We start from the raw sequence: 27401 nt of genomic DNA, 5'->3' as shown, positions 1-27401 counted from the left end.
TGCTTGGAACAAAAGCCCTTACCATGAAAGAGATGTAGTTCCTTCCCTGAAGGTATCTGAGTTCTCAAGGATGGATATTTGGAAAAGTGACAGAGTCAGGCAGAAGATTAAGAGCAGAAGATTCTAGAGGAAGGGGAGCAGGATGATAAATTTAGTTACAGCAATGTTAAATTTGTTGTTCTGAAAATGTGAAGTGGAAATGTCCAGCACACAATTGTAAACATGGGAATGGAGTTCGGGAGAGAAGCCACGGCAAGAGATGTAGAGTATACCGACCAGCATAAAGTTAATGCTGAAAGCAAACATGGGCAATGAAAGTATTGTTTCCAAGGCTAGTAGGGTAGTATGAGTTGAGCTTCTAACAGAGCTACAGATGCTTCAAAAATCAAGGAATTATACAGAATTGGTAAAGGAAATGATAAGAGTTAAAACAAATAGACAGGTGAATATAGCATAAACAAATCAGCCAAACTGGGAGGAAGGTCAACATTAGATCTTACTTTTTGAGATATAAATTTCCTTCTAAGGAATACTTTACCTACATCCCAAAATGTTGATAGGTAGTTTGTGTTGTTGCTCATTTCTAAATATTAACTCATAAGTTATTTCAATGTAATTTCTAAATTATATCAGTTAAGATAGATAGATAGATAGATAAATAGATAGATAGATAGACAGACAGACAGATAGATTCAATTGGAGGGGAATTTAATACAGAGAATTGATTCCACGGTGGCCATGGATTGAGAAGCCAACTGGAGACATTGAGGCAATCCAGAAATTAGCAACAACAGGAAGCCTTTATCACTTCTAGGTCTGGAGAGACAATGGAAGGAGGTGGCTTTCCCCAAGCTTAAAGCTGGAGCCATATGAAGTGAATTAGAGCCAAAGTGCAGACTGCCCAACAGAAACTGGGAGCCAAGAGTGGCAATCCATAGGAAGCAGGAAACATGCCTTTTCTCCTCTGCCTCCCAATCTAAGGTCCGTGCTACCAGTGTCTCCCATTGGCAGAGCCTACAAGGATGCCAGAGCCCAAGGGAGCCTGGGAATTGTAGTTCCCTTGTATAGGAGGAAGAGTAAAGGAAAAATAACACAGAGGAGTCGACTATCTTTTTGTTACTGATCTTTAATTTTATTATATTGTGATCAAATATCGTAGTCTATATTATAATGATTAGTTGGTATTTGTTGAGACTCACTTTGTGGCCTAGGACATAGTCAAGTTGTAAATATTCCAAGTGTTGTTGAAAAGAATGTATATTCTCTATTTTTTGTATGTGTGTGCAATATTCCACATATGTCCATCAGATTTGGTTTGTTAGTTGTGTTATCCACCCAATAATGATACATCTTTATTCATATAACAATTTTGATGGCATGAAGTCAGTTTCTGAAAGAAGTTTGTTAAAAATCTCATTATACTTATAGATTTATCAAATTCACATGTTGGCTATATGGAAAATAGTCTATAAAAAACATGAATGCAAATAGTTGGAAGGCTGGCACAGTGGTCCAAGTGAGAAATGATGGTAGGTTGGCCTAAGATGTTAAGAATGTGGAAACATGAATGCAAATAGTTGGAAGGCTGGCACAGTGGTCCAAGTGAGAAATGATGGTAGGTTGGCCTAAGATGTTAAGAATGTGGAGAGAAAGAGAAAGAGAGAAATTAATGCTGATTCCTAGGTTTCTGGGTTGGGTAACTGGATGGATGGTGAAACTATTCACATACATGGACTGCCACTCAACAGTGTTTTTCTTTGAGCAAACTGCATAAACTCTCTAGACTCAGTTTTTTATTTACAGAAATGGGTTTGATAGATTATACTTCATAGGGTTATTGTGAGGGTGAAAAGATAATATATGTAAAGTACTTAGCACAACATCTAAATAACTATTCAATATAAGGTTTTATTATTACCAATAAGATATGGTTAAAAGAGGGAAAGTTTGGATTTGAGGTGAGATATCAAGCTTTTCCGTGTAGGCTCATTATGTTTGAGTTATTTTTTAAGTTATCTTTCAATAAATAGGGTCTGAGTCATCTCAGCAAATACTGCTAAGGGATGAAAGAGGGTAGAAGTGAGAAAAGACAGGGAAGGGCAAAGGCAACTTTCAAGAAGTGGCAGAATCAAGGGAAGATTTTCTCGAGATGGAGAGAGTGGGTCATGGTTTCAGGCAGAGAATAGCAGCCATTTCAGAGGAAGACAGAATAACTGCCCACATGTACCTTCCTGCTTATTTTTTTTTTTTTTTGCAGTATCACAGTGTGTTGTTGTCTGGCTTGATTCTGGGTAAGGAAACCAGTCATCCCAAAAGGCTACAGAGAAGCAGAGCTCTGGAAAAAATTACTACAATTAACAGAGCAACATTAACTTATGGAACAACATTAACTTACCTTGCGTGTGATTTATCATACAATCAGACAACAGATTCCTCTAGTGACAGGTTGTTAAGAAGCCTGTATTAAATTTTTGGTGCAAGAGGGAAAAGTGATTAACTTGACGAAGATTCATGAGCACATATGTTTCCAGCTTTGAGCTACTGTGCGGAATGAAAACTGAAATTATGAATTCCATAGCATGCACTGCCTTGGCAGATTTTAGTGTGAGATTATGCATGACTACACCTCTCCCACAAGTTTGCACAGGCTTAGGAATTTTCTTATTAAGGTTGTTATGCAATCTGCATTTTAGCAAGAGCATACAAACGCAGGGAAAGAATATTCCCAGACATATTAATCTTGATTTATAATTATGTGTCCCTTTTCGCTGGGTTAGTGCTGAATTACTTTTCCTTTTCTGTATTGTTAAGGAGGAAAGCATTGCTTTAAGCTTATTGTAATTGGAGCCATCTTTCATAAACCAGTTTTACATCTATCACAAATAAATTATAAGCTAGATTCAATTATAAAGCCCTTAACACACTTCATATAAATAGAAGATGAAAAGCAAGTTCTATGTAAAGATAGGAGATTTAAGATGCACTTCTACCTCTTGCCTTCCTGAAACCCCACTGACACGATCAGTGAAGGAGTATTTTAAGGCTTAAACCTAACAAATGGAGAGAGCTGGAAAAGAGATCATTTTGGAAGCTGGAAAGCAGATGAATACATAGTGATAGAATAAGCAGAGCTGACAAAATTGAATCCAATCAAGCAGTAGAGAAAGCTAAGAACTAATCTGCTTTACAGAATATCCAAAGACTTATAAACTAATAGCAGCAGGTCTTTGTGGAAACGAGGGTAAAAGGGGAATGGACTCAACAAGAAGAATTGTTAGGAAGTCTGTTTTAGAAGGAATTGGGTCCCTAGACTCATCCCCATATCCGTGCAGTAGCCTGGAAACTGCTCCTTCTTTAACTGGCAAAGAGGGATGGTTTATTTTCAGAATGGAGTAAAATAGATGGTTCTGCACTGGAAAAATACCAGTGCAGTTGAGGGTGAGGGAACTGTACTAACAGAAAGGGATTAAATAAATGTATGCATATCAGCTACACAGACATAACATGCCACACCCGTCTTTCTCTGCTCTGAGTCCAGGACCCTGAGAGCTAGACCTTCATCCCCCTGGCAGGATACTGGAAGAGTCTTTTCTGGGAAATATGGCTAGTCCATGATGACATGACATTGGAAAAATACCGACATCAGAAGTTTCCCCATTAAACAGCCCACCCTGATGCTCCTACAGTAAAGCCTCACATCTTTACAGTAAACCATCCCATCTGAGAGCTTTCAGTTTGTGTTTTAGTATCTCACTCTTAAATATTATCAGATAAAAAGACTATGAGATATTTGAGGAAATCTTTTAGCTTGGAAAATAGAAAATAAAATAACGAGAAAAAAAGTAATGTGGAATAAATAAAGATAAAATAAATGTCAAAAACCTCACAAACAGAAGTCATTGAAACCATGAAATAACAGGATTCTACCCAAAAATAAACAAACAAACAAATAAAAAAATGGAAAACTCCAAAAACATAAAGAAGGTCTTGGAAAATAAATATAATAGCAGAAATGAAAACTTTCAAAAGAAAAGTTGGAATATAAAGTTGATGAATTTTCCAAGCAAAAAGAAAAGGAGATGGAAAATAGGAGATAAAAAACTAAGACAATTAGAGAATTGGTCAAGGAGTATTAGCATCCAAAAAACAAAAACCCAGAGAAAATAGAGGGGAAGAGATTGTCAGTTTCCAGACTGAGACATTTACCAAGTGAAAACAGACTCAGGCTAATGCAACAATGTTGTGAAATTTCAAACATTGAAAGCAAAGAGAAGATGCTGCAAGATTTTGAATAGGAAAACAATAATCAAGTTATACACATAGGATCAGCAATTAGTGAGACTAAAAATACTCCCCAAAACTTAGGTAAAGGAGATTGTTCTGTAGTGTAACATTAAAACTGGTTTTAAACTCATTTAATGGATCAAAGGCAACTCCCCCCAGTGAACACGCCTTTGCTAGCCACCAATCAACCTCAGTCCCTCACTTCTGAACTTCGGCCAGTCAGGGATGGACTCTCTCCAATAAACACTCAAGGAACTGCCATTCTGCAGATGATGGCAACCCACTAGGGCCTCTGAAAGTCTACCAGTCCCTGAATTCCTTGCTTCCCAAAAACCTTAGATGAGCTCAGCAGTCTGCTCTGCTTGGAGAGACGGTACGTGACCACCATGTCTCTCCCTTTCTATAGCAAGCAGTAAATTCGGCTTTCTCCTTTTGTTTCAGCTATTGAGTGGTGGTCTCATCATCTTTTGACACAAATTGATTTTTAACTTCTGAACAGGAGCAGTGGAAGCTACAAAGTAATGGAGAAAGGCTTTTCAAATTTTAAAGGAAAACAATCAACCACTTAGAATTCTACTCCCAACCAACTATCATTTAAATATGAGAATAGAAAGAAAGATATTTTCAGGGCCAGCCCCATGGCTTAGCAGTTAAGTGCGCGTGCTCCACTGCTGGCGGCCCGGGTTCAGATCCCAGGTGCGCAGCAACACACCGCTACTCCGGCCATGCTGAGGCCGCGTCCCACATGCAGCAACTAGAAGGCTGTGCATCTATGACACACAACTATCTACTGGGGCTTTGGGGGAAAAAAATAAATAAATAAAAATTAAAAAAAAAAAAGAAATAAAGATATTTTCAGACATGTAAGATTGTAAACAGTTTACTTCTCTTATACCCTTTCTTGGGAAGTCACTGGAGGAAAGCAAGCAAGAGGAAGATGTGGGTTACCCGAAACAGGAGTTCCAATATAGGAAAAAAGCAAAAGACAGCCTCAGGACAACGATGTAGAGAGTCCCAGGATGGTAGTTAGACCCCAGAGCAAACCAGTCCACACTGCAGCTTGTATCAGTTATCTAGTGCTGTCTAACAAATAAAGCCAAAATGCAATGGCTTAAAACAACCATCCAACAACAATTTAGCTCACAATTTTGCTGAGCAGTTCTTCTGGCTGAACTTAACTAGCATTACTCATGCAACTGTGGTCACTTGGCAGTTTAGCTGGGGTTGGTTGGTTCCAGATGGCCTCACACATGTCTGACAGGTGGCTTGGTGGTGGCTGGGGTCATGGGGGTGACTGGGCTATGTTTCTCTCCTCATTCAGCAGGTGAGCCTTGCTCTTCACATGGCAGCAGGGCCCCAAAAGCCCAAAGCACAAGGACTTCTCAAGTGTCTACTGTGTTATGATCACTAATATTTCATTGACCTAAGCAAATCTCATGGTCTAGCTCAGTATCCAGTGGGAAGTTCACTCAAAGTTACAGAGCAAGGGAGCACCGATATAGAAAAGGGAATTATTGGCCATATTTGTTACCAATCCACCACAAAGCTCATCAGAAGGTTCCAGGAAAAAATTCTTCAGGAAGGTGAAATTGGTAAAATGTACCTAACGTGTCTGAACATGTTGCGAGAGGATTTAGACAATTGTCAAAGAGTTTGGTGTTGAATTCATGATAAATATAAAGATAACTAAGCAAAGAAAAAAATAGGCAATTATTAACTCTGAAAATAACAAAACATTGTTTAGCAGATAAAAATAACCACAGTTTGCAACAGATTTAGTGGTAATTAGTGTTTACTTAGTCATAAATCGGCCAGTTAACACTGAATATTGAACTAACAAATATTACAGTTTGGCCATATTAAAAGAAAGATGGGGGGCCAGCCCTGTGGCGTAGTGGTTAAGTGCACACACTCCACTGCTGGCTGCCCGGGTTCAGATCCCAGGTGCGCACGGATGCACCGCTTAACAGGCCATGCTGTGGCGGCGTCTCATATAAAAGTGGAGGAAGATGGGCACAGATGTTAGCCCAGGGCCAGTCTTCCTCAGCAAAAAGAGGCAGATTGGCATGGATGTTAGCTCAGGGCTGATCTTCCTCACACACACAAAAAAAGAAAGATGGGGTGCAAAAAGTGGGTAGAGACAGTGGGGCAAGAAGGATAAAAGAGAGCTGAGTCCTCCTCTTCCACTCCTCTTCCTGAATGGAAAATCAAGAGATCATATCTAAAACTAGAAAGTCAAGAAGTAACAATACAGAAATGTTATCTAGAAAAATGGAGACAAATACCAAAATAATCAGATAAAAAGAGTTGAAACTAGTGTCTCCGGGAAAGAGGAAATGATAAGAGAGGGATGAGGGCCTGCTGTGTTTCACAACAAGCCTTAGAGAACTATTGGTCTTTAAAATTATCTGCATGTTAACTTAAATAGAAATAAAAAATGAAAGAAAAAGAAAGTGATCGACGTCTTTAATGAAGACTAATATGCAATAGTCTCTGTCTAATATCAAGTGACAAAAAGCAAGATGCAGAATAGTTTGCATACTATGCTATTAAGTGTGTTTTAAAAAGGGAAGGAGTGGCAAATATAAATATATGCTGGTATATGCACAGAATCACTTATCAGCACACTCCCATGAGTCTACCTTCAGAATAAACCCTGAATCCAGCCATCTCTCACCCCCATGGCTCTTATCCTTAGGAAAGCCGGCACCTCTTGCCCACATCAGGTCGGTGGCCTTCTCACTGCTTCACTGGCCTACCTGCCTCCACCCCTCAGTCTAGTCTCCACATAGCAGCCCAAGGAATTCAGTTAAAAGAAAAATTAAATCTCATCATCCCCCTGATCAAAATCCTTAAAGTTTTTTTCCAAGAGGTCAGATAAAACCCGACTCCTCACCAGGGCTCCACAGCCTCATGTGATTTGGTTCTGAGCTCACGTTCAACTTGTTCTAGTTCATTCTTACCTCAGGGTCTTTGTAACTCATGGCCCCTGTGTCTAGAGTGCTTCTTCTAGACACTGTGAGGCTGGCCTGTCCCTCACATCTCTGCTCGGATGTCACCTCCTCACAGAGACCTTTCCTAGCCTCGCTCTCTGCACCCTCCCTCCCCACACGCCACGGCCTATCATTGTCTGTCACCACACCCAGATTTGTTTTCCTTCACAGCACTTATCACCACTTAACATTTAATTCTATATTTAATATTTAGTTGTTTATGAGCTGTCTCAGCCCACAGAATGTAAAGTCCCATGAGAGAAGCCATATTTGTCTGTTTCGTTTTTTGCATTTATCCCCAAGTGCCTAAAACAGGGGCTGGGGCATAGCTGCTATTAATAAATTTCTTTTGAATAAATTAATAAACAATGCAAAATACACACAGAAAAAAAACCCCAACTATTTATAGCAGCTGCTTTGGGGAAGGGAGCTGGGAACGTGGTGTCGGGGGTGAGAGAGCAGGAGAGACTTACTTCTCACTTCTCTAGGTCCCTGGGCCCTCAGACTCCCGCAGCGCCCAGCATGCAGGCCGGGTCTCCACCTTCCCACACACCCAACTGGAGCGCTAGGGTGGATGGAGAAGGGAAACGTGACTTCTATTTAGACTTACTTTTTTCCTGAAAGAAAGAAGGCATTATGAACATTGAATTCACAGATATTGAGTACATGTATATAATTTATAAATTAGATTTTGAATTGCATGTTCAACATTTTTTTTTTACTGACCAGGGTATAACATCAAACAAGTTTGGTCTGTAAGTCTGGTCACAAGCCTGTAGGTCTCGTAAACAGCAGACGTGTGTGATTTGTATCATGCTGTTTTAAAATTGGTTGACTCAACATTAAAATCCAGAGATTTCACATAAAATTCCACATGTCTGAGTTTTTTTGAGACACCAGAGTTGCTGGCAGCACTGGGTCAGTGATTGGTTAGATCTGCGTGAACATGGGCCCCGTGAGAAGGTGCATGTGATCTCCTGCACCAGGTTTTCCCCAGTGGCTTCCTGTGGGTTCTCACATTCAGCTCACCTCACTCCCTGCAGGCAGTTTAGTTTCTGACCCTTTTCTGACTCTGTTTCTCAACCTCAGCCAAATCATTTGTACCTGATAGCAGTGAAAGTGTTGAAATTTGCTAATAATCGACTTACAAGAACAACAACAACAGATTGAATTCGGAGCTATCCCTATCTTAACACCACACTTACTCTTTTAATCCTGTTGAGTGAGAGTAATATGGGACAGAGTAGATGTTGGCACAACCACGAGCAACTGGAGAGTGTGTCCCTGTGAATCACATTCCCTGGGGTGTGTCTAGGCTGAGAGCTGGCTGAGAACCACTGCACTGATCTGTAGTCCACGATTTTGTACCTTGATACCCTAATTACATACAATCCTTTTTTGTAACATATGTATCTACAGCCCATAGAAACTTCTAAGGACTGCTTTGTGTATAGTACTTCTGAGTTCTTCAGAGTATTTAGTATTGAGCATATTTAATAAAGACTTGTTGGTTAAGTGATTAACATAAAAAAGCACGGATACAGCCAGCACTTATAACTTATATCACCATGGTTTGCATAGTTAGATATATAGAGATAGCAAAAGAAGTGCACTCACTCGCACACGTGCACACACACACACACACACACACGCGTATGTTCATTTAGTGGAAGCAGGAAGAACATCTCAATCACTTTTGTTTTCCCGTAGTGCCAGGGAAGTGGCTGTGCTGTAATAGGTGCACTACAGCAACTGGAACAGTGGATGAATTAATGAATGAATCAAGTCCACAATAACCATCTTGATGAATACCATAGATATTATTTATTAAGCACTACCTGTGGGCTAAGTCCTTAACATCATTTTTTCATTTAATCCTCACAATAATTATATATAGGCAGCTTTTTCTTTTAATATTATAAATGAGAAAATAACCCTTAGAAAAGAGAAATAAGTAGCCCGCAGCTACACCGCTGTTAAACGGAAGATCCAGGATTCAAACCCAGGTCTGCCCAAAGCCAGGGGGCTTTACCAAACAATACCAGAAAAAAAAGAAAAAAAAATCCCTCTGGGTGGGAATATGTTGAAATTTCTCCAGCAAAATATTCCTATTTAATGACTTAGTTGTCACTGAAAATAAACTACAAAATCAGTATATTCTGCAAGAGCAGAAGTTAAAGATGTTTTTAGCCGAATTAATAGCGGGGGAAAACAAAGGCCATTCAGAATAGACCTCAGGCCGCCAGGTTTAAGTCTATGGCCAAGAGAAGTTAAAACATTCACAGTTTAAAAACTTGATCAGAAATTAGAGATAACCTTGAAAAATAGTAGAAAATTGGAAATTACTTGTTACAAAAATGGCAAGTTGCTTCTTGGCCACAACTTCTATGTATTGCAAATAAAAAGCAGTGACTGAACCAATTTTTTATTAAATACAAGATCAAAACTCCAGTTTCATTCATCCAAGAGGGACATTTCCTAATGACCAAGGCACTGTTGGGTGAAAGAGACATAAACAGGCTCAGACTCGACCCCCAAGGAGTTTATTATCCACTAGAGGAGCTGCAGAGTCTACCCAGGGCTGGAAGAGAATGCTAGGTCAAATTAAGCCCAACCTGAGGTGGCTCCTGCCAGCCAGGCAGAGAATTTTGGACTGATGGCTGTCAAATGGAGAGCTTTGGGGCAGCACAGGGTTAAGAGGGTACTCTATGCCCAGGCTGCATACACCACCACACTCTGTGCATTCACCACTGAGAAAAAGAATGTGGTAACCAGAATCCTTCATAAGATAAGATAAAAGCCTTAAATAAATTAATCAGAATTGTTCTGAACATGATAAGATAAGGAGTTTAGATGACAGAGGGTGAGGCAACTACTGAATAAGAAGAGAGAGATGTATTTCTCCAGAAGAAAAGGGTTATGCAGTTCAAGGTAGCTTATTTAATGGAAAGGAAAATATGTTAATTAGATGGAAAGTCGAGTGTCTGGCGTGTGTTTGTGTGTGTGTACATGTATGTGTGCAGAATTATAAGTGAAAAATCAATTAAGAACCCCTAAGTTGGCTGGCAGAGCATTCATGAGGGGACGTGAGAAAGGTTTTTAGTTTACTTTTTAAATTTTTCTATTTTTTTCCTAATCAAACAAATAATACATAAATATATTTTCCTTGCAAAAATTATAAAAGTTACAGATCAAAATAAATGTCCCTTGGGCCTGCCCGGTGGCGCAAGCGGTTAAGTGCGCGCGCTCCGCTGCAGCCGCCCGGGGTCCGCCAGTTCGCATCCCGGGCGCGCACCAACTCACTGCTTGGCAAGCCATGCTGCGGCGGCGGCCCATATAAAGTGGAGGAAGACGGGCACGAATGTTAGCCCAGGGCCAGTCTTCCTCAGCGAAAAAAGAGGAGGATTGGCAGATGTTAGCACAGGGCTGATCTCCTCACAAAAAAATAAATAAATAAAAAACAAATGTCCCTTTGGCCACCTCTCAATCGTCCCCTGTCCAAATCCCAACACCTTCTTAACTTATATTTTTCCGAAATTTCAAGTGCAAGCACATGTGATATTTGAGCATGACGCAAAAAAAAAAAAAAAAAAACTCTCGGTAATAATAACACTAACTCCCTTTTATTAAGCAGGTGCAGCGCTGGACTGTTTACATATAAATTATTAGCTCAATCAGCAAATGTTTTGTGAGCAATTACTAAGTGCCAAGGACTAGGAGTACAACAATGACCTCAAAGAGTTCAGAACCACCTCCAAGTTTGTCATCATTTTCCAACATAAACTGATAAGGAAAGCAAGACTCAAAGATGAAGCAACTCCCCAAGGTTACTGTGAGGTAAGTGGTAGTGTTGGGATTCAAATCCTGGTCTGTGTGTCTTCAAAGGCTGACCCACCTTCTTCTACTACTACCCAATTGTTTTCAAGAGCAGAAGTTGCTTTAAATGTTTTTAATGAAAATGAAATAAAATTATCACATCACAGCTCAATGCAGAAAAAAGATAAAAGTGGAAGCACTTTCGTTCATTCAGTGACCTACCTATAAAAATAAATTTGTTCCCATCAAGAAGACTGGATGGAATTGCTTGAGGATTGATACCTCAAAGGCCCAAGTCTCCCGCTGTTAAATAGCTTTAGAGACAACTACCACACATTAATGTTGACAGAGATTATCAGGGTTGGTGAATTCCAAACCTGAAAGTACCTGCGAATTACAGATTACTGTCACTATCCCACTGCTTGTGACCCTCCATTGCTAACCCTAAACTCACTGGGACTCTGAAATCTGGAGTTGCTAAAGCTCTCCTTTGGTGACTGATGATCAACAAGGTTTGAGAAGCAATTCCAGTACAACTCTGTTCTGTTTAGTGATCCTTCTTTACCACCTAATCTTCTACCCATTGTCCACATCTGGAAATATTTGACTAGAATTGTACAATAGGGTCACTTTCTGGGATGCCCAGCATTTGTGGATTACCATCTTGAAATGCCTTGCTTTCCCTTCTTTGCTTTGATTTTGATTTTTCCTTTCTACCTACCCTTATGTTATGAACCACATAATCCTTTCTAGAATGATGTAGGTCTGATTATTCCTAGGCCCAGTCTAATCTTTGCTTCCTAGTTACCACTTTAATTTCTCATTCATTGTTGGTGAAATTTAAAATTTTCTTTCAGGTAATACCAAGCCTATTTGTTTCAGTGCCTAGGCTTCTCTATCTGATGGCTTAGCCTTGGCAAAATCCCATGCCCCTCCCTCTGCCCTGCCCATCCCCCCAGATCAATCCTGACTTCATGAATTGGACCCAGGACACTATTGTTCTTTGCAGCAATCATTTTTAGAATATCCCCAATGAGCAATTATCCAATGTCTGTTTATTTCTAGTCATGGAGAGCTCTCTTCTTCATGAAACAGCCTGTCCATTGTTGGAGAGTAATAATGGCTTAAAAAAAGATTCCTCCAGATCTTTACCTAAAACTAGCTACCTTATACTTTCTGCCCATCGGTTCTTCCCTCTAGCATAGTGGTTCTCAGTGTGAGCTCCAGACCAGCAGGATCAGAATCACCTGGGAACTCGTTAGGAATGCAATTTCTCGGGCCCCACTACAGATATACTAAACACAAACTCTGAGGATGGGCTCAGCAATCTGTATTTTAACAAGCTCTCAGGTGATTCCGATGTACTTAGTTTTGAGAACCTCTGCATTAGAAAGCAAGACTCTTCCTGGACCAACTTGCCTGGACACATTTAGCTTGATCTGGAGTTCGTAGTTCCATTGATGCTACAACCAGCTCCTAAAAGACACTTGATTCTTTCTGATATAGTTTATTTCTTGGTCTAAGGGCATACCATTTGTTGTATCTTTTTGAGGAGGTGGAAACAAGTGAAGCTTTCAATATTTTTAATTTCTAAATATGTCTAGGTTTTCCCAGGGAGGAAATGTTCTTCAGGCAAAGTTTGACAGCCTTTGGTCAGTTATAGAAAGCAGTCAGTATATTTCTAGCATAAACAGAACATTAATTCTTGATATTTAGTATGTCCTATAAAGATTTAATTGATAGAAGGTTTGGAAAATATATGAGAGAGATGATGGTTAGTTGTGGTCAACATCTAACTTAGTTAATCAAAAAGACTTCATGAGGGACATGAGAATTATGTTGAACTTTGACAGATGGAAGAAATGCAACTTAGCAGAAATAGGGATAAGAAATAGGGCAGAAATAGGGATAAGAAAAATGTTGCAGACAGAAGGTAAGATAATAAAGGTGGTCTAGTACATTGGGTTGGAACACTGGTTTCAGAATCAAAATGCCTGGAATTCCACCCCAGCTCTGCCACTTACAAGCTATGTGACTGTGCTTCACATCTGTAAAATGGAGGTCACTGTGCTATTTCCATGTGCTGGGCAGAATTCTAAGATGGCCTCAAGATTTCTGCCCTATGTTGTGCAAGCCCCTCCTTCTGAGTATTGGGTGGCATCATTGAATGTGATGGGATATCACTCCTGCCATTAGGTTATTAACCAGTTGTCTTGGAGTTAATCAAAAGAGAGATAATCCTGGGCAAGCCTAACCTAATCAGGTAAGCCTTTAGAAAAAGGTGAAGAGTCAGGGAGATTCTCCTGCTGCCATGGAAGAAAGCAAACAGCCCATGAGAGGAGGAGCCACATGGCAAGAACCTGAAGGTGACCTCTTAGAGCTGAAAGCAATCCCCAGCTGAGAGCTAGCAAGAAAGTGGGGACCTTGGCTACCTTGCTACGAGGAATTGAACTCTGCCAACAACCAGTGAACTTGGAAGAGGACCCAAGCCTCAGATGAGATCACAGCCCCAGCCAACACCTTGGTTTCAGCCTGTGCGACCTGAGCAGAGGACTCAGATAACCTGACCTGGACTCCTGACCCACAGAATCTGTGAGAAAATAAATTAGTGTTGTTTTAAGCCACTAAGTTTGTGATAATTTGTTATAGAATTATCAGCAACAGAAAACTAATGTACTACCTCAGAGGCTTATAATGAAAGGATAAGTGCTTCTAAAGTACTTACCATAGTGCTTAACATATAGTAAATGCTAAATAAACCTTAACTTAAAAACATTAGAAATGATTTTGGATGACCAAATTTGAGAAAGTAAGGCAATGAGGACAAGGGTCCTGTTGAGAAAGAGGAAGTTAGAGGTTGCTTTGTGAGGGAGCATGGTTAGTGATGCAGATGTGGCTAGTGGGAAAAGCCCCGTGCTCTTCGGGGCTATTTGGGAATATTAGGAGAGATGTATCAAGGCCCAGTGGCAGGAGAATTGAGGCACCTGTGGAAGAAGTCTCTGGGTGAGGTGGAACCTGAGGATCTCTGCAAGGCCACACTCATTGGGCCAGGGAGGGGTTTTCCCAGTTAGGAAGATGAAATCTTGTACGTAGGTCATTGTGCCAACTGTCGACCCTGAGGGAAGTAGTCAGTAAAGAGGCCTTCTTGACCAGCTGAGCACTGTTTTAGAGTTTCTCTTTCAGACTCACCCAAGGTTCTGTCCTCTGAGTGATGATTTCTCTTGCTCCACCGACAAAACCCTGACTTGCCACTTGGGTGTGTCCTTTGCTCAGTACTCCCCTTACCAATCAAATGGACCCCATCATCTGTTCTTCAACCACCGCCTTATTAAGGACCTCATCCTGAACTGACCCCACGCAAACCCTACCAGTAATCTCAGTTGCTTCTGACCCCTATAGGGTCAACTTCAAACATGTTCTATCACTACCCTGGGCCTACCTGATTGGATTCTTATTAATCTGACTGAACAGAGCCCTTTCCCAAAGAGAACACAGTTTTAGGAATTGACTGAAAGCAATTAATTGGTGGTAAGCTTTAAGATGGTTTGAATTTAGGAGAATCTAAAGTGGGAGAACAGTGACTAAACTGTCAAACTTACTTATTGAGAACAAAGACATGCAGAGTGCTGACTATTATGGAGATTATGGAGATATTATAGAGATTCAGAGAGTGGGAGGTATGGTTCATCTTCATCTACCCCATTTGGAAAATAAAACAGAACTTAAGAAATTAACAACACAAATCACACATAATAACTTAATATGGCAAAACAAGAGATGTTACAAGAGAGCACCTGACTGATTACCAGATGGATGGTAAGGATAATAACTTCCACACAAGTTCTAGAAGGGTAATATCACTGCGGGCTTTTTGGATCAGAAAGCATCATGGAGGAGGAGAAAAATTTTGATCTGCATTTTAAAGTGTAGGCAGTGTTATGGGCTGAATTGTGTCCCCTCAAAATTCGGATGTTGAAGTCCTAATCCCCAGTACTTCAGAATGTGACTATATTTGGAGATAAGGTCTTTAAAGAGGTACTTAAGTTCAAATGAGGTCATTAGGGCAGGCCCTAATCTAATACAACTGGTGTCCCCACAAGAAGAGCAAATTAGGACACAGATACACAGAGGGAAGACCATGTGAGGACACAGGGAGAAGGTGGCCATCTGCAAGCCAAAGAGAAGCCTTAAAACAAACCAATCCTGCTGATACCCTGATCTTGGACTTCCAAAATACAGAATTGTGAGAAAATAAGTTTCTGTTGTTTAAGCCATCCAGTCATGGTACTTTATTATAGCAGCCCTAGAAAATTAGCTCAGGCAGTATCTGGTATCATTTGCCCTTTGAATGCAGGGGAATTAATGGATTTTATAGGAGAAGCAGATAAAGAGAGCAAGCGAAGACACTGAATAAAAACAAGAAGATGAATTTCAGGAAATGGTAGAGATAAAAATAAATGAATAAGAAAAAGTAGACAGTGATTGCCAAGATGAATCTTTGCTGAGGAAATAGTACCATGACTACTTGTTCCAGAAGAGACACTCTTGTTTTGAGTCAATGGAGGAGAAAAGTTCATGAGCTCAATGCCTAAGAGGCCAGGAAGAAGTGAGAGGAAAGAACTTCCATGGAAATCCATGCAGGTAAATCCCAAAGGAAATGAGAAGCATCATGGAGGGTGCTTAAACTATTGAAGACAGCAGAATATAGGCAGGGGAAGTAACATGAGTCCTGAGATTAAAGGAAGTAAAACATTAAGAATCTAAAGAAGTAAAAGCAGTGCAAAGGAAGGCTCGAGGAGCTAAAAATAAACCACACACATAGGGGCCAAGTGTTATGTAAACCAGAAACAGGTTATTGAGACAGCATTAGATCACTCAAGGTTAGAGTCACAGTTTATGGGGATCAGAAAGGAAAGAAATAGGGTACGATTTTAAAACAAGAAACAAAGTAATGTGAGAAGAAAGACTGGGTTTGGTCATTTACTTTGTTTTTTCTTTTTTTTGGTGAGGAAGATTCGCCTTGAGCTAATACCCGTGCCAATCCTCCTCTATTTTTTATGTGGGATGCCTCCACAGCATGCCTGATGAGTGGAGTAGGTCTGTGCCGGCTATCCAAACCTGTGAACCCAGGCCACCAAGGGGAGTGCCCTAAACTTTAACCACTTGGCCATGGGGCCAGCTCCTGCACATTTACTTTTTAATCCTTTCTTGGATCCTCTAAGCCAATAATTTCCCCATTTTGCACCAAGTTTGAAACCAACCAGAATAATAAAATAACTATGAATGGAGAGAAGAAGAGTGATACATTCCTTTTTGGCTGTATTGAATAGATTAGATATAATTTACCCAGGGTGTAGCTTATGGACAAGCCATTCACCATATGCCCTCTTTTGGGGAAATCACAAAGCCTGTGGCTCCTACAGAGAGGGAAGTCCTGTTCCACACCCCATGACCTCTCCTATCCTTCCCTAGTCCCTCAATACTCGGTTCTTCCACCTCAGCTGACTGGAACTAGCAACACGCATGTAACCCCAAAGCAACCAATTTTTAAATGGGTTTTTTTTTTCTTTTTTTTGTGGTGGTTTGGCATAGAACCTCTGTTCAAATAGGGTATCATCAGGTCAAGGAGACACTATCTCCTAGAAATTTGAATGGAACAGACAAATTGTGAATAAATTGAAGCTTTGAGTTATCAGAAAAGATGAGTGAGCAATTATGAACAAGCAGGAGCCACAGTAAGCTGAAACCCAAAGGTATCTCCAAGAAAGTAGAGAACTTGGTGAGGAGAAATAGGAATGGTGCAACGCAGATGGAAGGATGCTGAGTCACCGCAATTATAGGATCCCTGAACTTGCCAAAGCAACAAGATGACTCAGATCAGTGACTCCTCACTGGATGCCTCTAGTTCCTGAGTGACCGCCAATGTCCAGGAGGCCCAGCTCCGTAGCTTTTCCAGAATTCCTAGCAGGTTCCTAAAGTCCTTACTTCCCTGAATATCCTCACAATACCCCTACTTTCATCACCCAAATGAACCATCATTCTTTGTAGTGAAAGGATATTGACAAACAACTCAATATAATATTGGCTAACATTTATTTAATACGTATTATGTGACAAGCATTAGGCTGTTAACTTTACACCTTCTAGCTTACTTAATTTTTGCAATAATCTAAAAAGCATCTTATTATTCTCCCACTTCGTAGATGAAGAAAGCTAACTTAAGAGAGGTTACCTCACTTGCCCAAGGTCACACAGCGATTCTGTGGCAAAGCTGGTTCTGAATCCAGATCTGCACAACTTTAGAGGCCAAACATAAAATTATATTTAACTCCTGTCAAGTTACTCTCTTTTTTGGAGGTCATTTGGGGACTAGATAGTGGGAGTCAACTATCCCAAGTCATAAAACTTGAGGAGTAGTCATCAGAGCGAACAGGGTAAAAAAGGCTCATCATGAATACTATGTGCTATAAAATAAAATAATCATGCATCTTGCTGAAACTGCATAAAAAAGAAGTTCTGAAAAGTTCCCCCAAAGAAAGAAATGGTGATGGAAAATTAATTACTAATTTCAGATGGATAATATGTGCTAGATGTATTATTTTATTCTAATAAAATGTTTAAGGAAAACACGTTTTTTTTCCAGTTTAATTTACCTTGATTTTCCTAAACTAATTTTCCTCACAAAGTCTTAAGCTCTTTAACAATGAATTCTCTACAAAGAGGTTTTTAGAAACCAAATTTGGATATAGAAGAGAGACTACTTTGCATTAAAAAAAGAGAAATGAAACTGTAGCGCTTAAAAAATTTATATGCAAGAAAAAGAGGCTGTGAAACATAAAATGCAAGATTCCAACTCTTTTAACTATGCTGAAGTAATAACTAAGATTCATTTCCCAAAAATTGGGAAATTTAGGGGCCAGCCTGGTCGCATAGCGGTTAAGTTCGTGTACTCCGCTTCGGTGGCCTGGGGTTCGCAGGTTCGGATCCCGGGCGTGGACCGATGCACTGCTTGTCAAGCTATGCTGTGGCAGCATCCCATATATTGTAGAGGAAGATGGGCATGGATGTTAGCCCAGGGCCAGTCTTCCTCAGCAAAAAAGAAAAAAGAGGAGGATTTGTAACGGATGGTAGCTCAGGGCTAGTCTTCCTCAAAAAAAAAAAAAAAGGGAAATTTGGCAGAGGTATATGGAGGATATATCTATTTGAAAATGAATAATAATGTTCAATATGTGTTAGCTTCATGAGGGCATAGATTTTTTTGTTTCCTTCACTGATGGATTCTCAGAAGCTAGATCAGCTTCTGGCATATAGCAGTACGCAATAAAAATCTGTTAAATAAAATGAATAAATGACCCCAATTTAAGACACTACTATTATTCTCTGAATTCTGTCCCTAAATGATACATGAATTTGAGCAAGTCATTTAGCATCTTTGAGCGCAAGTTTTATTTATTTATTTGTGAGTTTTTTTGGTTTATTTATTTATTTTTTTTAAAGATATTGCAAGAAGATGGGATTTGTCCTGCCAAATGTCAAAATTAACAGCATGGTACTGGGTAAGGAACAGGCAATAAATCAATATAACAGACTAGAAAATTTGGAGACAGATTCTTGTGTGTGTGTGTGTATCTCAAGTTAGCATATATGTGTGTGTGTGTGTGTGTGTGTGTGTGTGTGTGTGTGTGTGTGTGTGTGTGTGTATTTAGTATTCCACAAAGGTAGCATACAAAATCTGAATATGAAATAAAATGAATTGGTTTGAGACAAAAGGTTATTGTTTAGGAGAGAGAATAATGTTATTCTTTCTTATACCATATACTAAGCTAAACTCCAGATAGATCAAGAACCTGAACATTTTTTAATAAAAAATAAAATTATGAAACTACTAGGAACAAAATTCACAGAAATATTTTTATGACCTTAGGATGGTAAAATCGTTTCTTAGAGTAACACTAAATCATAACTAAAAAAAGAAGACTAAAATGTGAACAATTACAATTGTTTTACATTTAAAAGTACTATAAACAAGGTTGGGAGGTGAATGGCTATATAGGAAATCATAATTATAACATAAAAAATAAGGAATCATTAGCCATGATATAGAGAGAGCTACAAATCAGTAAGAATTATAAAAAACATATAACACATAGGAGAACAGGAAAAGAGAAAAAGCAGGAAATTCAGAGAAGAAATTATATAAATGGCTACTACATATAGGAAAATCTACTAATGGTAAATATATAAATGGTCCATAAACATGAAAATTCACTAATCATTAGCATAAGTTGATATAACATTTTAGAGGCCAGCTTGGCAATATGTTTCAATAGAATTGACTTAACTAAAACTGAAAGTATAGAGGAGAGGGTACTGGTTTTGAAGTTAAACAGAAGTGGGTCTAACACTTGCCTCTGCTTTTTACTAGCTGTGTGACCGTGAGCAAGTTGCTTAACCTATCTGAGTCACAGAGTGTGCATTGAAAAGAAGAGGGTAATAGTGCCTCCTAGGCTTGAGGAAGGATTGAGGAAATGCATGTACAGATTAGACTGAGGAATGATTCAAGGCAGGAAAATCTTGCTCCCCTTTCAGGAAGTCACAGTTTGGTTAAGGAGTTTATATATATTTCAGGGAAAGCTCTCAAGGAAAGCAGCAAAGCAGTGGTATAGTGAGTGAAGAAAACAGAGCAGAAGGAGCAAACTGTAAGTAAAGATTTGGCAGCATCAAGATGAGGAAAAGAAAAATAAAAAGTCAAACAAGAATGAGAGAAACACCAAATCCAAAACTATAAATAAAACAGATTAAAAGGTGGACAATTATGCACTTCAGAGTGCACGGGAAAATAAAAAGTGTTAGGAATTAGGAGAAAAAATTAGACACGTGAAGATGGTACCCATACACTGAGGCTAATGATGTTACTTTAAAATATTTCTGAAATTATCAAAGTAAAATCACATTACCAAAACTTTAGGGAAGTAGAAGATAGAAAAAATACTCCCCAAGTATAACACAATGACTATCATTTTAGTTTATTCCCCTGTAGTATTTTTCATAGGTATACTTTTTTATTTAGACATATTTCACGTATCATAAAATTCACTCCTTTAAAGTGTACAATTCAGTCATTTTAGTATATTCACAAAGATGTGAAACCATCACCACTCTCTGGGTCCAAAATATTTTCATCACCCCAAACCCCCAAAAAATCTCATTAGCAGTTACTCTCTATTCCCCATCCCTCCAGCTCCTGGCTCTACTTTCTATCTCTATGTATTTGTCTTAGGCATGTTTTCAACCAGTTGAATTGTGGGAGCCTTCCTTGTTTCACTTAATACTCTATCAGAAACAAGGTTTCCATAAATGGATAAATAGTTTTCAAACTTTTGTATAGAAAAACCATTTCTACAATGTTTGCAGAGGGCAAAAATTAAAAGAAAGAAAAGAAACAGTTAATAAAAACAAATAAATGATAATTCCAGGATACCAACTAAAGGATGAAGATGTAAATAATTTATTAGCAAGCTGGCAACATAGCTTAAGAAGTGAATATTAACTTGATCAGATGATTGAAGAGAAAGATATTTTCTTGGATCTGATGGTTCTACTATTGTGTTATCTTTAAAAAAAAAATTTAAATCAAAGCAGTACATGTGCACATTTACAAAAAAACAACGGTGCTGAAGAGCTTATCGCAAAAGGTAAGAATGCTTTGCAGTTACATCCCAGCCCTGCCGTACCCCTTGCTTTCCACCAAAACCCTGGGCCCACATTTGAGAAGCAAGCAAACGTAACTTTTTAACAGCTACAGTTTTTAAATTCTTCTGGGTGGTCACTTCCCTATCTCTCAATAATACAGTCATATTGCCACTTCTTTATTTATCAAACGGACAGACTTTATCTGTGGACTTCCTTCCTATTCTGATAGACGAGAGCTTAGTTCACTTACACCCTCCCCCTCTCAATATGAATGTCTCACTATTTTTAATTCCTCTATTGTAATCTTAGGTAATACTTTTACTTTAGTTCCTCTTTGTAACTTTCTTAATATATGTACTTCTGTTTCCTATTCCATAAACTGTAACCTGTATCTCTCAACTCCTCATTTTGTATAGGTACCCTCCCCTTTCATTTCCAAAAGTCTCTCACTGCTATTTTCTGTAATATCTCAACGAAAACATTCAAATGACTAGCACAATGGAATAAGAAATTTTAACAATGACATTTTAAAAAATTATGAAATAGTTCATGCACACAGACAATAATAGAGACTAATATAGGAACATACAGGCATCCACCATCAGCTTTATCAAATCTTAACATTGTAACATATTTGCTTTCCTTTTAAAAAAAGAAAATATTGCCAGTCCATTGAGGGCCCCTATACTAATGACTGGTTCTATTTCTCTTCCATCCCAGTGTTTTTCATTACATCAATACCTCTCTCAGTAATTCAGTGTTTATCACTCTAATACATGATTTTATATTTTTGACACATACTGTGGCAGCCATACATATGAAATATTATATATTGATATAATATATTATATTATATAAATTATATATTATATATCATATTATATAATGATAATATATATTAACAATGACATTTTCAAAAGTAAAATGGAAGCTACTGGGAATTTGGAAGCACTAATTTTTCTAAATTCTCAGATTTTTAGGCAAATCTTACTGCAAAGCAAGCAAAAAGTTCCAGGAACATGACTCATAAGGCACAAAATATACCATAAAGGGTAAAAAATAATAGCTTGGAGCCTTAAGAGGAATTATGCGATACATCAAAGGAGAGAAACAGGAGGTGATTTTTGATTTTGCACCTAGACATATCTAAGATTGGACCATCTGAGCAAAGCAATGAAGGGCTGAAATTGCAGAGGACATTCCCTTGCAGAGTTGCCTCACTACACTCCCAGTGTAGGTAGAAAGAGAATATCAGAAACAGAAGGCAAGGCTGATCCTTGTGGTGCTCAACAGTACAGATGAGACTTCAGAGAAATGAAATTTAGGGAAGAAGGGACAGAGATTTGTGTAGTGACCCCATTTTCCACTTATGTAGAAGAAATCACCATTTATAGCTAGAAGAACTGTAGCATCTACACTTAAGCACATGCCAGAGATAAGGAAGCAAGAGTCACAAAAGAAAGTTAAAAGAATGGGAGACAAAGGAGAGCTTAATGGCATGAAGAAATAAATGTAAGGACATTCATTGTTTTTATTACTAAATAGACTTTAAATTGTTAGAAGGAATTTTTTTTTAAGTCACCCATAATTCCCATATGACTATATAGTAATTTTTTGTTTCTTCATATTCCTTTCCAATTTTATCCAGCCCCCTCTACACACGTACACACACACACGTATACAATATTTATGCAGTTTTAATCATAGTATAATATACAATTCAGTATGCCACTTTTAAAATTGAGCATTTACATTGACACAATTTCTGTCATTAGACTTACTATCCTCAATGTCTGCATCTAGGACCTATTGTTTCCAGTTGCCTATTATTGTAAATATGCTCCTACAAGCACAGTGGGTATTCTCAGCATAAATAGGGGAAAGGATGCTAAAAAATTAGAAGATAAACATTTTTAAAAGAAAAAAGTTAAGTGTGGGAGATTTAGAAGATACCTTTGGGAGCCAGACGATTCAGCAGAATTGGGTCCCTGTTTCTCATACATTAATTATGTATGCTTTAGCAGGTATGCAGTTCTGCTCAGGGAGATTCTTAATTTTTTAATTTGAAGACACTTACAAATGCAGAAAAAATAGATGATGATAAAAATACACATGTACTCACAATTAATGTTCAACATATATACAATTTTTTAATGAAAGAATATTCCTGAAAGGTTGAAGTCTCCTTTGGACCCTTTTGCAATCACATGGGTAGCCTCTTAATGGCCCCAAGGAACAACAATGCAACTTAGTCCCAAAGTAGTCCATGTAAGTGGTGATAAAGGAACGAGGGATGGGTGTGATCTATGCAGAAAGACTTTACTCTTTAATGGGTTGCTGTTTCTAGCATAATTGCAATAATACTGTACGTTTGTATAATGCATTATAGTTTGCAATGTGTTTTTGTGGCCCATATAATAGAGAGATGTGAGGAAAGCTTCAACCAAGGCTGCCCCACTCCCCAAGAGTGGGTATGGAATGATCAAGTAGCAGCAACTGGGGAGGGCGCTTACTGGGACTGCCCAGAAAGTAGAGTCTTCGGTCCAGTTAAGGAATCTTTACAGGTTACACTACTTCAAGCTCTCTTCCTGTTAAAACGTGAGCATGATAAATCCTTTCTCCTTGGATCATTGTGATTAAGAGACAGCTCAAGGAGGGACAGCTTTAGGCATGTTGAATCTGAGAGCTCCAGCAAATATGCTAGGAACAGAAAATACTCTTGAGGACTATCAAGAGAGCAGTGCAGTGCAGAGAGCATCTCCTCACAATAAAGACAGCAGCACTTTCCAAAGTGAAAGCCTATTTGGAAGCTGTAGAATTGCATGGGGCTTTGAAGGTAAGAACAGGGGCTGCACACTAAGACCACAATACTGGGCCTCTTCAGGGTTATGGGCTGCATGCTGCTGGCAAACTATATGGCAAGCATGGTGAAGAAAATACAGATCAGAAAATAAAGATGGAAGTCTTAGAAAGGAAGAAAGGAAGGTATTTTGGGGGTTAATGTCAAAAGATCAATGCATACTGGGCCAGCCCTGATGGCCTAGTGGTTCAAGTTTGGCACTCTTACCACTTCAACAGCCTGGGTTCTGTTCCCAGTCACAGAATCACACCACTCGCCTGTCAGTTGCCATGCTCTGGCCATGGCTCACAAAAAAGAACTAGGAGGACTTACAACTAGGATATACAACCATGCATTCGGGGGTTTGGGGGGAAAAAAAGAGGAAGATTGGCAACAGATGTTAGCTTAGGGTGAATCCTTCCTTGCAAAAAAAAAAGATTAATGCATACTGACTCCAGTTTCAGCTTATGTAGAAGAACTCACCATTTATATCTACAATGTAGAAGAAGCATAGCTTCAGGCATATTTAAACACTTGAACATATGCTAGAGAAGCAGAAGCAAAAGTCACAAAAGAAAGCACAATATTTCTAATACATATATGTACATACATATATATACACATACACACAGACATATGTACATATGCACACACATACACATATATACATATATATATTTGTAAAACATAAATTTATGTATAAATTGAAAAGATCATTAAGAAAAAACAAAAGAATTAGGACAGACCAGAAATGTCAATAAAATCCATAATTTATTTCATTTTCACAAAATAACTGCTAGCTAGAACCAATATGGAGATCCTAATTAGTATCAGGTTACCCCCAGTAGAGTTGACCATTCCCCCTCTATGACCCCAGAGTACTTTTCATTTTGAGTCTTTTTTAGTGTCAGTCACAATCATGATGTGTTGCACTGTGTGTTTCATTTGTCCTTCCCTGCTAGGGGGCTTTGAAGTCCTTAAGAGAGGGACCATGTTCTACTCACCTTCGTATCTCTGGCCTCTAATGCAGTATTTGGCCAATATATGTACTTAGTATGTCCTTGTTGAAACCAAGCCACTGTCTGTCACAGAGAGATCAGTTGTTTTGTTGAAGCATCTTCTTCCTACCTTCCAGTCCAGTTCTCCCAGCTTTGTTCTCTCCTTTACACAGAGAATTAACATCTACCATGTTATGTTCACAGGGGATTTCTTTCCTTTCTTCCATAGGGAATAAAGGCCAAGTCTTTTCCAAGAGGCTAAGACCCTAATTCTTCGTATGTGCTGTTAAAGAAAACATAAAGACTATTAGAGACCTAAGATAGAGTGTGGAGTGGAAAAGCAGGGAACCTGACCCAGAGAGAGGCACAGGCCTAGGAGTCCCTCACAGATGAGCTTTAGGAGAGGAGAAAGGGGGTAGATCTTTTAAAGCCAAAACACTTAAACTGTTTCTGTCCCAAAATAGCAAAGTAAAAGATCTGAGCGATGTTGGTTGGCTGGTGATATCCGTGTTTGTTGTTGCATAATTACAGAGCTGATTGGGATGGTCTTCTTTGGAATCAAGGTATGAATCTGGGCTATTTTGGGATTATAGTATATGGTGAGTATTTGGAGAGTCAAGAGAACCAACCAGCAGCACAAAATGCTCTCTATTCTGGAGGAAAGAGAAAGTGAAAACAGTGAAAGGTTGAGAGTATCGAGGGTATAAGAAACTAACTCACTATATCTAATGTTTTATTGGTTTTGGTAGTGGAAAAAGCACAATGCAAAAACATGTCATATAGAGCCAGCCCTGATGGCCTAGTGGTTAAAGTCTGGCACACTCCACTTTGGCAGCCTGGGCTTTGTTCTGGGCATGGTACCACACCACTCATCTGTCAGTAGCCATGCTGTGGCAGCGGTCCACATAGAAGAACTAGAAGGACTTACAACCAGAATATACAACTATGTACTGGGGCTTTGGGGAGGAAAAACAAAAAAAGTGGAAGATTGGCAACAGATATTAGCTCAGGGTGAATCTTTCCCAGCAAAAGCCAAAAAAAGGTTACAGTAAAATATACATTAAAAAATGTGATATAGAAAATGTCTTTTATGATAGAATTCACTGAAGTTCAAATGAGGTAATACATCTGAAAGTGCTTCAAAAGCGTGAAGTGCTAAACAACTGTGAGGGATTATTTGTACAAGAAAGCTTTTATAAGAGAAACTTGAAACATTGGTATTTTTGCCTCTCTTTTAAGAACTGGAGCATTTTTTTTTTTATACTAGGGATTAAACAGATTTTTTTTATTGGGGTAACATTGGTTTATAACATTATATATGGAGCAGTTTTGAGAGTTGCTCCTTCCTGAATAAACAACTCCATTTATTTTCTCAGTTTGGCAGGATCAGGTAGAGAACCAAATTAGCCTTCAAAAGAAACTCTCCGGGTCTATATGAGGCTCCATAATCATACCCTGAACAGTGGCCAAGAAGGTTGGGCAGTACTTTTAAAGTATTTTTAGAAAAATACATAGTGAGCCTGATAAAGCTGTGTAATCTAAATTAAACATTAATGGCTTGCCTAGAGACTTTATACTAGTGAAATATTTTTACTTAAAAAAATAAATTTTCATTCTATCCTTTGTAAATATTCCATCTGCTTCCATTTCAGTTTTTTTCTGCCCTATCACACCCTCCCCCATCATCTCTCATTCTTCTCTCTCCAGCCTGACATCTCTCATTGTACTTAGGGAAAATGTTACTTTACTATTCCTTTCTCCTAGAACTGTTTCTCTGAATCTTTGAGGTGTCTGATCCAGCACTTTCCCTGTGAGTCTGAGAGCACATTGTGCCTTCTTCCTTTCATTCTTCTCTTCTCCGTGAAGAGAAGAATGAAAGAGAAGAGTTTCATTCTTCTCTTCTCCGTGTTCCCTTAGCCCTATCCCTATCTCCTTAGAACTCCAAATTCCCACTATAATGTCAAATAAAGAATGTTGTGCTATTCTTCCCACAAGGGAGCTTAAAATGCTTCTAATTACACTCTTTTCCCCATCCCTCCTCTCCTTTGCAATTTAGATGCAATGTAGCAGTCCAGTTTGCTTGACTCTCTTCCCTGATTTGTCAAGTCATTTTGATGGATTTCTATCTTCAGTGAGTCTTGCCTAAATAATGGCCCAGCACCCCAGTGTCTAAAAGAACTGCTTCCTAGGCAAAGCAAAAGGGCCACAGAGCTGCAGTCACAATGGGCTTTGCTATTCAAACAGCACGAAGTTGCTATTCAACTCTTGGTTGAAAAATAAATTTCAGTTTTATTTGCCTAAAAGATTCCCCTCTATTTTGTAGGATTGCAAGCTCTTACTTCATTCTGAATGTGTTCACAAATGATAATGAATGTAATCATAGGGGTTAACCATTTCCATTGGTCCAGAGTAATATTCTTCAAATAAAGTGGGGTCTGTGCAACTCTCCTGGGCAGTTCAAGTTTGAGACCTACCTGAGAAGCTGTGTTGAGGAAAGAAAATGTATGTGGCAGGATAGTATTTTGAACATTAACTGATGTTTTCTTCTTTTCCCATGTTCTTTTCTGTTTTCTCTACCCCTTCCCTCACTTAACCCTCAGGCTACTAATTATTTTGCCTTTGTTGCCTTAAGAAAAGAATGAAAGAAAACGCAGAGTTGATTCTTGATTTTTTTGGCATTTCAAAATGGACTTTCAAACCATAAGCAGGGAGGTGTTTAAGAGAAGAGTCTGTTCAAGGAAAAAGATTAAGCTTTTGAAATTTCAAAGCCAATGCTTT

At 38.8% G+C, this 27401-nt stretch overlaps 1 long non-coding RNA gene across 2 annotated transcripts in view; it reads right to left on the bottom strand.

The window, feature by feature from the left end:
• The window catches only part of LOC131410670 (uncharacterized), a 49034-nt gene that overhangs the window by 6168 nt on the left and 15465 nt on the right, over positions 1–27401 (bottom strand). For both annotated transcript variants that reach the window (XR_009221383.1, XR_009221384.1), the window contains exons 2-3: positions 24630–24906; positions 7751–7894 (exon numbers count right to left, since the gene is read on the bottom strand). This is a non-coding gene — a long non-coding RNA (uncharacterized LOC131410670). The remainder of the gene's footprint in view (positions 1–7750; positions 7895–24629; positions 24907–27401) is intronic.

The sequence above is a fragment of the Diceros bicornis genome, chromosome 10, assembly GCF_020826845.1.
Source record: "Diceros bicornis minor isolate mBicDic1 chromosome 10, mDicBic1.mat.cur, whole genome shotgun sequence".
NCBI lineage: Eukaryota > Metazoa > Chordata > Mammalia > Perissodactyla > Rhinocerotidae > Diceros > Diceros bicornis.
This window is presented reverse-complemented; position numbering and strand designations above follow the sequence as displayed.